This window comes from Coregonus clupeaformis, chromosome 24, assembly GCF_020615455.1.
Source record: "Coregonus clupeaformis isolate EN_2021a chromosome 24, ASM2061545v1, whole genome shotgun sequence".
In the NCBI taxonomy this organism is placed as follows: Eukaryota; Metazoa; Chordata; class Actinopteri; order Salmoniformes; family Salmonidae; genus Coregonus; species Coregonus clupeaformis.
In genome coordinates this window covers 53,792,684-53,806,623 of record NC_059215.1, presented here as the reverse complement: position 1 = coordinate 53,806,623, position 13,940 = coordinate 53,792,684, and positions in this window count along the sequence as shown.

Genomic DNA, 13,940 nt, shown 5'->3' with positions numbered 1-13,940 from the left:
CATTGAATGTAATTCAGGTATTTCACAGGATGTTTGACGCCATAAAATCAATGTTTTTATTATTATATATGAATATAAATACTTTTTTTTACATTTTTAATGTAGATTCTTTTGGGTGGAATGATGGTTGTGTTTATGAATTGATATGTAGAGCACAGAAAATATTCATTTTTTGTTGGACAAACTGTTTACAAATCAACCCAAAGCATTGTGTTTACATGTACTGTTCACAAATGAATGTTATATGCAGATTGTATTGTAATAGATGCAAATCTTCATTGAAAGATATAAAGAAAAGGTGCACATTTATGTATACTTATATTTCAAACCTGGACACAGACAAGATATAACATTTACATTTAAGTCATTTAGCAGACGCTCTTATCCAGAGCGACTTACAAATTGATGCATTCAACTTAGGATAGCCAGTGGAACAACCACTCTTTTTTTTTCTTTTTTTTTCCTTCTTTTTTTAAATGGGGGGGAGGGGGAGGGGGGGGGGTAGAAGGATTACTGTTATACTATTCCGGGTATTCCTTAAAGAATAGAAAGTGTCTCCGGAAGGTGGTCAGTGACTCCGCTGTCCTGGCGTCGTGGGGGAGCTTGTTCCACCATTGGGGTGCCAGAGCAGCGAATAGCTTTGACTGGGCTGAGCGGGAACTGTGCTTCCGTAGAGGTAGGGGGGCTAGCAGGCCAGAGGTGGATGAACGTAGTGCCCTCGTTTGGGTGTAGGGTCTGATCAGAGCCTGAAGGTAAGGAGGTGCCGTTCCCCTCACAGCTCCGTAGGCAAGCACCATGGTTTTGTAGTAGATGCGAGCTTCAACTGGAAGCCAGTGGAGTGTGCGGAGGAGCGGGGTGACATGAGAGAACTTGGGAAGGTTGAACACCAGACGGGCTACAGCGTTCTGGATAAGTAGTAGGGGTTTAATGGCACAGGCAGGGAGCCCAGCCAACAGCGAGTTGCAGTAATCCAGATGGGAGATGACAAGTGCCTGGATTAGGACCTGTGCCACTTTCTGTGTAAGGTAGGGTCATACTCTGCGAATGTTGTAGAGCATGAACCTGCAGGATCGGGTCACCGCTTTGATGTTAGCGGAGAACGGCAGGGTGTTGTCCAGGGTCTTTGCACTCTGGGAGGAGGACACAATGGAGTTGTCAACCATGATGGCGAGATCATGGAGCAGGCAGTCCTTCCCCGGGAGGAAGAGCAGCTCCGTCTTGCCGAGGTTCAGCTTGAGGTGGTGATCCGACATCCACACTGATATGTCTGCCAGACATGCAGAGATGCGATTCGCCACCTGGTTATCAGAAGGGGGAAAGGAGAAATGTAATTGTGTGTCGTCTGCATAGGAATGATAGGAGAGATCATATGAGGATATGACAGAGCCAAGTGACTTGGTGTATAAAGAGAATAGGAGAGGGCCTAGAACTGAGCCCTGGGGGACACCAGTGGTGAGAGCACGTGGTGCGGAGACAGATTCTCACCACGCCACCTGGTAGGAGCGACTTGTCAGGTAGGACGCAATCCAAGAGTGAACAGCGCCGGAGATGCCCAACTCGGAGAGGGTGGAGAGGAGGATCTGATGGTTCACAGTATCAAAGGCAGCAGATAGGTCTAGAAGGATAAGAGCAGAGGAGAGAGAGTTAGCTTTAGCAGTGCGGAGAGCCTCTGTGACACAGAGAAGAGCAGTCTCAGTTGAATGACCAGTCTTGAAACCTGACTTGTTTGGATCAAGAAGGTCATTCTGAGAGAGATAGCAGGAGAGTTGGCTAGAGATGGCAAGCTCAAGAGTTTTGGAGAGAAAAGAAAGACGGGATACTGGTCTGTAGTTGTTGACATCGGAGGGATCGAGTGTAGGTTTTTTGAGGAGGGGTGCAACTCTCGCTCTCTTGAAGACGGAAGGGACATAGCCAGCGTTAAAGGATGAGTTGATGAGCGAGGTGAGGTAAGGGAGAAGGTCTCCGGAAATGGTCTGGAGAAGAGAGGAGGGGATAGGGTCAAGCGGGCAGGTTGTTGGGCGGCCGGCCGTCACAAGTCGCAAGATTTCATCTGGAGAGAGAGGGGAGAAAGAAGTCAAAGCATAGAGTAGGGCAGTGTGAGCAGGACCAGCGGTGTCATTTGACTTAATAAATGAGGATCGGATGTCGTCAACCTTCTTTTCAAAATGGTTGACGAAGTCATCCACAGAGAGGGAGGAGCGAGGGGGAGGAGGAGGAGGATTTAGCAGGGAGGAGAAGGTGGCAAAGAGCTTCCTAGGGTTAGAGGCAGAGGCTTGACATTTAGAGTGGTAGAAAGTGGCTATAGCAGCAGAAACAGAGGAAGAAAATGTAAAGAGGAGGGAGTGAAAAGATTACAGGTCTGCAGGGAGTCTAGTTTTCCTCCATTTTCGCTCGGCTGCCCGGAGCCCTGTTCTGTGAGCTCGCAATGAGTCGTCAAGCCACGGAGAGGAGGGGAGGACCAAGCCGGCCGGGAGGATAGGGGACATAGAGTCAAAAGATGCAGAAAGGGAGGAGAGGAGGGTTGAGGAGGCAGAATCAGGAGATCGGAGGGAGAAGGATTTAGCAGAGGGAAGAGATGATAGGATGGAAGAGGAGAGAGTAGCGGGAGAGAGAGAGCGAAGGTTGCGACGGCACATTACCATCTGAGTAGGGGCAGAGTGAGTAGTGTTGGAGGAGAGCGAGAGAGAAAAGGATACAAAGTAGTGGTCGGCGACTTGGAGGGGAGTTGCAGTGAGATTAGTAGAAGAACAGCATCTAGTAAAGATGAGGTCAAGTGTATTGCCTGCCTTGTGAGTAGGGGGGGACGGTGAGAGGGTGAGGTCAAAAGAGGAAAGGAGTGGAAAGAAGGAGGCAGAGAGAAATGAGTCAAAGGCAGACGTAGGGAGGTTAAAGTCACCCAGAACTGTGAGGGGTGAGCCATCCTCAGGAAAGGAACTTATCAAGGCGTCAAGCTCATTGATGAACTCTCCAAGGGAACCTGGAGGGCGATAAATGATAAGGATGTTAAGCTTGAATGGGCTAGTGACTGTGACAGCATGGAATTGAAATGAGGAGATAGACAGATGGGTCAGGGGGAAAATAGAGAATGTCCACTTGGGAGAGATGAGGATTCCTGTTCCACCGCCGCGCTGACCAGATGCTCTCGGGGTATGCGAGAACACATGATCAGACGAGGAAAGAGCAGTAGGAGTAGCAGTGTTTTCAGTGGTAATCCATGTTTCCGTCAGCGCCAAGAAGTCGAGGGACTGGAGGGTATCATAGGCTGAGATGAACTGTGCCTTGTTGGCCACAGAATGGCAGTTCCAGAGGCTGCCTGAGACCTGGAACTCCACGTTGGTCATGCGCGCAGGGACCACCAGATTAGAGTGGCAGCAGCCACGCGGTGTGAAGCGTTTGTATGGCCTGTGCAGAGAGGAGAGAACTGGGATAGACAGGCACATAGTTGACAGGCTACAGAAAAGGCTACAATAATGCAAAAGAGATCGGAATAAAATAATTAAACATCTGGGGAAGCGAGAGAGCGGGGCCTCCCTCACTTACCTTTCACTGAAACACTCAAATATAACTCTCCCAACTTCCACTTTAGAAATTATAATTGTTGTAAACTACAGCGGTTCAATGTTTTCTAGGAATAGACTCTAACTTAGTTTATTCAGCTAGCTAACTTGAAATAACAGAAGAAAATAGAAAATGGACAAGGACCTAAAGATGATGTCTAACAATAACAATATATTGTTAATCAGTATTATGCTTTATGTACAATACAATACTAGATATAACATGTAGACAATCCAGAGGAAAACATATTCACAGGGTTGTGCTATCGCTGCCACTCTGTTTAACAACAGCCTGGGGAAAGGGTTGTGCTATCGCTGCCACTCTGTTTAACAACAGCCTGGGGAAAGGGTTGTGCTATCGCTACTACTCTGTTTAACAACAGCCCGGAAAAATGTGGTCATTCAGTTCAGCTGCAGGCACTGACGTGATGTCATGACTGGAGGCACACTGGAGGATGAAGTAATGCTCTCTCTCTCTCTCTCTCTCTCTCTCTCTCTAATATATATTATGGTAGTATCGCCCTCCTCGCTCCCTCCTTCTTTTGGAGTGGCATTGCTCTGATTGTATGTATCCCCGCTCTGGCCTCCCAGAGTCCTCAGTACAGCTGGTGTCTTCAGTCATGCCATACAGCCGGGTCAAACACACTAACCCCAGGGTTCAGGCACATATTGATCACTTCGTCTCATAGTACACAACTTTTGACTAGAGCCCTGGTCAAAAGTAGTGCACTATATAGGGAATAGGGTGCCATGGGCCACATGACAGGTCTAAGAAACTAAAAATACACATCTTTAAACTAAGCAGGAGAACTCAGCCTTAGGGAGGTACTGAGAGATGGGTTTAAATATGTAATCATTTATATGTAATTACATTAAGATACATAATTGATAATAATCATTACAGGCTCTTATAATTAGCTTTCAGATAGAGGTGTTGCATATCAGGCAGGGCCTGGGGCTTGAGGCCAACTGTCGCAGTTTAAAACAGAGGTAATGAGAGTTTAGTTCATGAATAGCAGCCTATATCTATACTCTCATTAGTCAATGTGATTCGCTAAACATCTTTCATCCATTTCACCAAGCTCAGATTCCCCAAAATGTCCATGTTTGTCAAACATGTAGATTTAGAAGAACGTACTTATTTTGTAAATGTTTCTGTCAGTTTTTGTTGTTTTGTTGTTTTTAGTTTATGGATTACCTCGCTAAACATGTATGTTACTGCATCAGTCCAAGTTAATTAGCAGGAATGGCTCAGATCATTAGAAGGTATTGATGATTAGGTGAGGTAGCCCTTTTCAAGTGAAGTCCAATGACCTCACAATGTCTGACTGATTTCTTGGGAAAAGACCTGTGCAACTTGATGATAAACTGATTATTTTACATTTTAGTCATTTAGCAGACGCTCTTATCCAGAGCGACTTACAGTTAGTGAGTGCATACATTTTTCATACTGGCCCCCCATGGGAAACGAACCCACAACCCTGACGTTGCAAGCGCCATGCTCTACCAACTGAGCTACAGGAGGCTATTATCACAGAATAGTCACCCAATATGAATAAATAGTCATAGGATAGTCACTAAACAGTCTCAGATTGAACATAAATACTGAGAGAGAAAGCCCTGTCCTGAATTGATCTGGGATAACGCCATAATGCCAAAGTTTCAAATGACATTCCTACTCATGGAGAAAATGTTTCACCAATGCAGCAGCAGGTTAGGATTTTGTGTTCATGTCACTGAAGTCCATCATGTCCACAATACACGTTTGTGTAATCAGTGTTTTGTCTTCATAAAGCTAATGAGGAAATGAAAAATACGAAAACAGTTTGTCCAACAAAATAGGCTTTTGTTAGCTGTTTTTAATCTATTATTAGTGACTTTGTTTTTGGTTCTTGTACATTTTCTGTAACCATTTCTACCTCATTTTGCAACATATTGTACATGAAAGTATTGATTTCATGTTTGTTTTTTTATGTCTGTTTTCAAACTGATAACAATGTTTTTGAACTGTAATAATGGTCTACCTCAGAAAATACTATGTTAAGAGAAGATTATCACACACTAATAAACAGAAATGTGTCAATATTGGACTGTGGCATTGTCAGTCTTTTTTTAATGAATTTTTGTAGGATATTACAACTGTCACGACTTCGGCCGAGGCTGCCTCCCCTCCTTGTTCGGGCAGGCTTCGGCGTTCGTCGTCATCGGCTTACTAACCACTGCCGCCCCAATCATCATCACAATTGTCTTGTCTTGTCAATCACACACACCTGGTTCCTATCCCCTAATTAGTCAGTGTATAAGTGTTCCCTCTGCCCCCTTGTCCTTGTGGGTGATTGTTATTTGTGAGAGTAGTGTAGCTCGGTGGAGCTACTCGTAACATATTGTTGCCAGGGTAGATTTTCCCCTGTGCCTATGTATTGTTGCTATCCGTTACAGTGTATTTGCCAGGGATGATAGTTTCCCCTGTGCCTGTTTCGTTGATCGCTATTTGAGTGCATTTGTGTGTCTACGAAGGAATAAACTCTGTATTCAGTGATTACCCTCCTGCGCCTGACTCCTTTCCATCACACTCATCACAGAATCACCCACCTGCTATGGAGTCAGCTGGAGAAGGAGGAGGACTGCAGGAGTTTGCTCGCCTCTTTCGGGCGGTCTTCGATCACCCGTCCAAGGGTCGAGAGGCGGGCGAGCGGCTGGTCCACCTGAGGCAGGGGACGAGGTCCGCGCAGGACTTTGTGTTGGAGTTTCGGACGCTGGCAGCGGGGTCTGGGTGGAACGAGCGGGCCCTGATCGACCATTTCCGGTGCCATCTGCGGGAGGACGTCCGACGGGAGCTAGCCTGCCGGGTCACCATGTTGTCCTTCAATAAACTGGTGGACATGGCCATTCATTTGGACAACCTACTGGCAGCCAGAGGACGTCCTGGTAGGGGTCTGCCCCTTTCCACCCCAGAAGACTCGGGTCCCGAGCCAATGGAGCTGGGTGGAGCCGCCGGCCGAGAGAGCGGAGGAGGACAGCGACAGTGCCACTCTGGTGGCACGAAGGGACAGTACACCACATGTCGTAGTCAACATTCTTTTGGGCCTGGAGGCGGCAGGCAGGGCACTCACGCATCACCCCAGGTATCGAACACCCACACTTGTTCAGAGCCCTCTGCTGCGCACTGTACCCTACCTATCCACTTTTGCGATCACATGGTAGTTCCCCAGTGTAAGGCGCTAGTCGATTCAGGCGCAGCTGGGATATTTATGGACAGGGCATTCGCACGCCGTCAAGGCATTTGTTCCCCTATCCATTCCACTCCCCATCAGAGCACTCGATAGTCGACCATTAGGGTCCGGGTTTGTTACGGAAGTCACTATACCAGTCACCATGATCACCCAGGAGACACATTATGAGCAGGTTAATTTTTCGATTATTGAGTCTCCTGCTTTCCCTGTGGAAAGTGTTTAGCACTCCACAACCCCACCTTCTCATGGCCGCAGAGGGTTCTCACGGGGTGGTCGCGAGAGTGTCAGGGTAGGTGTCTAGATGTTTCCATTGGTGCAACCACGGTGGAAAGTCCAGACGGTACCTCCACCGTGCGCATTCCCCCCGAATACCTCAATTTGGCGCACGCGTTTTCAAAGACGCGTGGGACTAAATTACCACCTCATCGGGCGGGGAATTGCGCGATAAACCTTCGGGTAGACGCTGTACCTCCCAGGAGTCATGTGTACCCCCTGTCGCAGGCTGAAACGGAGGCTATGGAAACATACGTCTCCGAGTCCCTGGGCCAGGGGTATACACGTCCCTCCACTTCACCCGCCTCCTCGAGTTTCTTCTTTGTGAAGAAGAAAGACGGCGGTCTGCACCCGTGCATTGATTATCGATCACTGAACAAGGCGACAATTAGATTTACTTATCCTCTCCCCCTCATTCCTTCAATGATTGAGTCAATGCATGGGGCGCGCTTCTTCACTAAGCTAGATCTCAGGAGTGCTTACAACCTGGTGCGTGTTCGGGAGGGGGATGAGTGGAAGACAGCATTCAGCACAACCTCGGGGCATTGTGAATACCTGGTGATGCCCTACGGTTTGATGAATGCGCCATCTGTCTTCCAGTCCTTTGTGAACAAGGTGTTTCGGGACATGCTTGGTTGCGGTGTGGTGGTCTACATCGATGACATCCTGGTGTATTCTGCTACTCGCACCGAGCATGTGTCCCTGGTTCGCAAAGTGCTGTTCCGACTGTTGGAAAATGACCTTTATGCCAAGGCAGAGAAGTTTTTCCAGCAGTTCGACTCCTTCCTCGGATACCGCATTACCACCTCAGGTGTGGAGATGGAGGGAGATCGCATTTCAGCCATGAGTAATTGGCCGACTCCAACCACTGTTCAGGAGGTGCAGTGCTTCCTTGGCTTTGCCAACTACTATAGGAGGTTTATCTGGGGCTTTGGCAAGTTTGCAGCTCCCAATACATCCCTGTTGAAGGGTGGGCCATCCCGGCTCCGCTGGTCTGCTGAGGCTGACCTGGCCTTCATGAGACTGCGGGGTTTGTTCACCTCAGCTCCGGTACTGGCTCACCCCGATCCATCACTACCATTCGTAGTGGAGGTGGATACGTCCAAGGTAGGGATAGGCGCTGTCCTGTCCCAATGCTCGGGCATGCCACCCAAGCTCCGCCCCTGTGCCTTCTTCTCTAAGAAGCTCAGCCCGGCAGAGCAGAACTACGACGTTGGTGATCAGGAGCTGTTGGCTGTGGTCCGAGCTTTGACCGTGTGGAGGCATTGGCTCGAAGGGGCGAAACACCCTTTCCTCGTCTGGACGGACCACCGTAACCTGGAGTACATCCGGGCAGCGAGGAGGCTGAATCCTCGCCAGGCCAGGTGGGTCCTATTCTTCACCCGGTTTGATTTTACACTGTCATACATTCCGGGTACGAAGAACGTGAAGGCAGACGCACTGTCCCGGCTGTATGACACAGAGGAGAGGCCCAGAGACAACACCCCCATACTCCCAGCCTCCTGCATTGTGGCACCGGTAGTATGGGCGATGGACGCGGATATAGGGCAGGCATTACGCACAGATCCATCTCCACCGCAGTGTCCAGCTGGGTTGAGGTACGTGCCTGCTCTTATCCGTGATCGTCTGATCTTCTGGACACACACGTCACCCTCCTCTGGTCACCCAGGTATCGGTCGTACAGTGCGCTGCTTGATCGGAAAGTACTGGTGGCCTACCTTGGCTAAGGACGTGAGGGTGTACGTCTCCTCCTGCTCGGTGTGCGCACAGAGTAAGGCCCCTAGGCACCTCCCAGCGGGTAAGCTACAACCTTTACCAGTTCCACAACGACCATGGTCTCACCTTAGTATTGATTTGTTGAATGATCTTCCCCTCTCCCAAGGTAACACCACCATCCTGGTCGTTGTGGACCGCTTCTCCAAGTCCTGCCGCCTCCTTCCTCTGCCCGGTCTCCCCACGGCCCTGCAGACTGCGGAGGCCCTGTTTACTCATGTCCGACCGAGGTCCCCAGTTCACGTCGAAAGTTTGGAAGGCGTTCATGGAACATCTGGGGGTCTCGGTCAGCCTGACCTCTGGGTTCCACCCCGAGTCAAATGGGCAGGTGGAACGGGTAAATCAGGATGTGGGTAGGTTCCTGCAGTCCTACTGCCAGGACCGGCCGGGGGAGTGGTCGGTGTTCTTGCCATGGGCAGAATATGCCCAAACTCTCTCCGCCTCTCCTCTACTAACCTAACACCATTCCAATGTGTTTTAGGTTACCAACCGGTTCTGGCACCGTGGCACTAGAGCCAGACCGAGGCTCCTGCGGTGGATGACTGGTTTCGGCGCGCGGAGGAGAGGTGGGACGCTTCCCACGTTCACCTCCAGTGCGCTGTGTATCGTCAGAAGACCAACGCTGACTGCCACCGCAGTGAGGCCCCGGTCTTCGTACCGGGGGATCGGGTCTGGCTCTCGACACGGAATCTGCCCCTCCGCCTGCCCTGCCGGAAGTTGAGCCCGCGGTTTGTGGGCCTTTCAAAGTACTGAGGAGAATCAACGAGGTCACGTATAGTTTATTCCTTCCCCCTGATTACTGTATTAACCCCTCGTTTCATCTGTCTCTCCTCAGGCCGGTGGTGGTTGGTCCGCTCCAGGAGTCTGTGGTGTGGGAGGTTCCTCCACCTCCTCTGGACATCGAGGGGGCCCCGGCGTACTCTGTCCGTTCCATCCTGGATTCGAGGCGTCGGGTGGGGGGCCTTCAGTACCTCATGGAGTGGGAAAGGTACGGTCCGGAGGAACGGTGCTGGGTCCTGGTGAGGGATATCCTCAATCCCTCCCTGTGGCGGGATTTCCACCGTCGCCATCCGGCTCGCCCTGCTCCGCATCCTCCTGGCCGTCCCCGAAGCTGCTGGAGCTGCGCGTCAAGGGGGGGTACTGTCACGACTTCGGCCGAGGCTGCCTCCCCTCCTTGTTCGGACAGGCTTCGGCGTTCGTCGTCACCGGCTTACTAACCACTGCCGCCCCAATCATCATCACAATTGTCTTGTCTTGTCAATCACACACACCTGGTTCCTATCCCCTTATTAGTCAGTGTATAAGTGTTCCCTCTGCCCCCTTGTCCTTGTGGGTGATTGTTATTTGTGAGAGTAGTGTAGCTCGGTGGAGCTACTCGTACATATTGTTGCCAGGGTAGATATTCCCCTGTGCCTGTGTATTATTAGATATCCGTTACAGGGTATTGCCAGGGATGATAGTTTCCCCTGTGCCTGTTTCGTTGATCGCTATTTGAGCGCATTTGTGTGTCTACGAAGGAATAAACTCTGTATTCGGTGATTACCCTCCTGCGCCTGACTCCTTTCCATCACACTCATCACAACTACACTTTATTTAGACAGTTATAAAAGGAGAAGAGGACACAGGCAGGTGGGAGAAACAGTGGGAAGGGATTGAACTCTGGTGGGGAACTTCATACATGTGGCGGAGGAGTTACCACTCAACCACGGCCTTCCATGACATAAGTGTTTTGGATGAGGAGTTCCCATTTCGGATTTCAATTGGGTTGTTAAAGAGTTCCAATTCCAGAGAGTGCTGGAATGACAACATGGTTCCTTCTTACCTCACTTTACATCCATATCCTGGGCTGACCCCAATGTTAAGGTCAGTGAAGTCACTCCAATTGATTAATTTAAAGAATCAAAACGCTAATTACATTTTCACACATCAGTAACATGGATTTTTAGTTAGGCTATAGGCCTACTGCCGCCATGCTATATGTCCAACTAGGCAGAAAAAAGTATAGATCAAGACATATTGTCTTGGTCAGTTTTTTATTGGTGCTTGTGTTTTGGGAATGTGTTCATCCTCTCAGTGCTCTTGGGGTTTAGAAAGGTAGCAAAGAAAAAAAAGATTACTACTTTCAAACCAAGCTGCATGAACAGTGAAGCAAGCCGAAGATTAAAAAACTATCCAGCAACTAACTGTCAACGGAAGCTTGTTTAAAAAATAATGATTTATTGTTCAAATAAATCTCTGTTTTCCTCCACTGTTTTCCAAAGAGTTGCTGGATATTTTTTACATCCTTAGGTCAAAGATCCAGCTACAGCAGCAGCAGTAGCAGACCCAGAGAGAGCTGCAGCAATACAGAGTATACCCCCAGAGGAACCAGAGCACTGAGCTCATCCATCCCTGTCACACCATGTAAACAACAACGTGTCCCATTCTGCCTCAACTCTCCTATTTCAGGGCTTCACAAAAAAAAAAAAAAAAAAAAGACTGAATATACAAGTGTATCTGACAAATTCTATATAGGGTCGGTCAGTGACAAAAAATAGTAAATTCTAGTTTCTGGTAGCCATCTTTCAAGAACCTGCATTCCAAACTGAAAGGCAAACAGTAACGATAACAGTTAACTCTGAAATGGGTCAATTACTTACTAGTTAGGGTTAAGGTTGTGGTTGAAGCTAGGGTTAGGGATAGCAGTAATGTCAACATTTAATCTGAGCTATAAGATTTGTGTGAGTCCTAGTAGGATAGTGTGTGTGTGTGTGTGGTGTTGACTGTATGATTAATAATTGTCTAATAATGATGTATAGCTGTGTTCTGCCCACAGCTGTGTGGTTAGTGGCCATCCTTCAGCCCGCATCAAGGATAATTGTTTCCCCAGCTGTTGGAAAATTACTTTTTTAATTATCGCCAGAAACATAAACACACTTACACAGAACATACCCAATTGTAACCTTGTAGAGGTTGAAGGTTAAACGCAAACATTTGTTTGTTTAAATAATAATAATTTGTGATCGTTTTTTAAATTATACTTCCCATTGTCCTTCAAGAGTGGATTAATATTATTAATATTATCTTCTCTTCAGTTCTCTCTATTGTCCCTTCTATACAACGGCGCCTTGGTTGGAGAGCGAGGCAGCAACGGCAACTTGGTTGGAGAGCGAGGCAGCAACGGCACCTTGGTTGGAGAGCGAGGCAGCAATGGCATCTTGGTTGGAGAGCGAGGCTGAAATGGCACCTTGGTTGGAGAGCGAGGCAGCAACGGCACCTTGGTTGGAGAGCGAAGCAGCAATGTCACCTTGGTTGGAGAGTGAGGCAGCAACGGCACCTTGGTTGGAGAGCGAGGCAGCAATGGCACCTTGGTTGGAGAGCGAGGCAGCAACAGACAGTATTCCTTGAGTGCAGTGAACACCTGGTTACAGCTTGCATGACAATATGGTTAACTTCATCCGATCAAAGAATACCAAGAATTTGTAAGACACCTTTCTACACTTATTACTATAAATCCATGAAGGCTATTGGCCTCAGGTTAACCAAACTAACCGCTGTGCTCACCATTGTTTCACTAACCAGACTATAGGCCTATGTCTGGTAATGTGTTTGAGGAGCAGGGGAGATCTGTTGTGTTAATGGAGGTCTGATGGGGACAGCAGACATCGTCCAGAAACACGGCCTGTTGTCCCTACAATCTGCACACGGTGACGATGTCAGCCTAAAATCCATTAACAGCTTTGGAAATGTTTGAACTCTCACCAGACTTTGACTTGTCATTACTTTAGAGATACGTGTGTCCATAAACTATCTATATACAGTTATTAAACTACATATAAACCTTTATTAATCCTTATCCTTTAAAATACTATATTCCTTAGGGCAAAGTGTTAGAGTGATAACTACTAGCTGATTTGCAAGTTTATGAGTTTGTAATCTTAATATCTATTACATTTTACATTTACGTCATTTAGCAGACGCTCTTATCCAGAGCGACTTACAAATAGGTGCATTCACCTTATAGCCAGTGGGATAACCACTTTACAATGTTTTTTTTTATTATTATTTTTTTTGGGGGGGGGGTTGGGGTAAGGGGGGGTAGAAGGATTACTTTATCCTATCCCAGGTATTCCTTAAAGAGGTGGGGTTTCAAATGTCTCCGGAAGGTGGTGAGTGACTCCGCTGTCCTGGCGTCGTGATGGAGCTTGTTCCACCATTGGGGTGCCAGAGCAGCGAACAGTTTTGACTGGGCTGAGCGGGAACTATGCTTCCGCAGAGGTAGGGGAGCCAGCAGGCCAGAGGTGGATGAATGCAATGCCCTCGTTTGGGTGTAGGGACTGATCAGAGCCTGAAGGTACGGAGGTGCCGTTCCCCTCACAGCTCCGTAGGCAAGCACCATGGTCTTGTAGCAGATGCGAGCTTCAACTGGAAGCCAGTGGAGTGTGCGGAGGAGCGGGGTGACGTGAGAGAACTAGGGAAGGTTGAACACCAGACGGGCTGCGGCATTCTGGATGAGTTGTAGGGGTTTAATGGCACAGGCAGGGAGCCCAGCCAACAGCGAGTTGCAGTAATCCAGACGGGAGATGACAAGTGCCTGGATTAGGACTTGTGCCGCTTCCTGTGTAAGGCAGGGTCGTACTCTCCGAATGTTGTAGAGCATGAACCTACAGGATCGGGTCACCGCCTTGATGTTAGCGGAGAACGACAGGGTGTTGTCCAGGGTCACGCCAAGGCTCTTCACACTCTGGGAGGAGGACACAACGGAGTTGTCAACCCTGATGGCGAGATCATGGAACAGGCAGTCCTTCCCCGGGAGGAAGAGCAGCTCCGTCTTGCCAAGGTTCAGCTTGAGGTGGTGATCCGTCATCCATACTGATATGTCTGCCAGACATGCAGAGATGCGATTCGCCACCTGGTTATCAGAAGGGGGAAAAGGAGAAGATTAGTTGTGTGTCGTCAGCGTAGCAATGATAGGAGAGGCCATGTGAGGATATGACAGAGCCAAGTGACTTGGTGTATAGCGAGAATAGGAGAGGGCCTAGAACTGAGCCCTGGGGAACACCAGTGGTGAGAGCACGTGGTGCGGAGACAGCTTCTCGCCACGCCACTTGGTAGGAGCGACCGG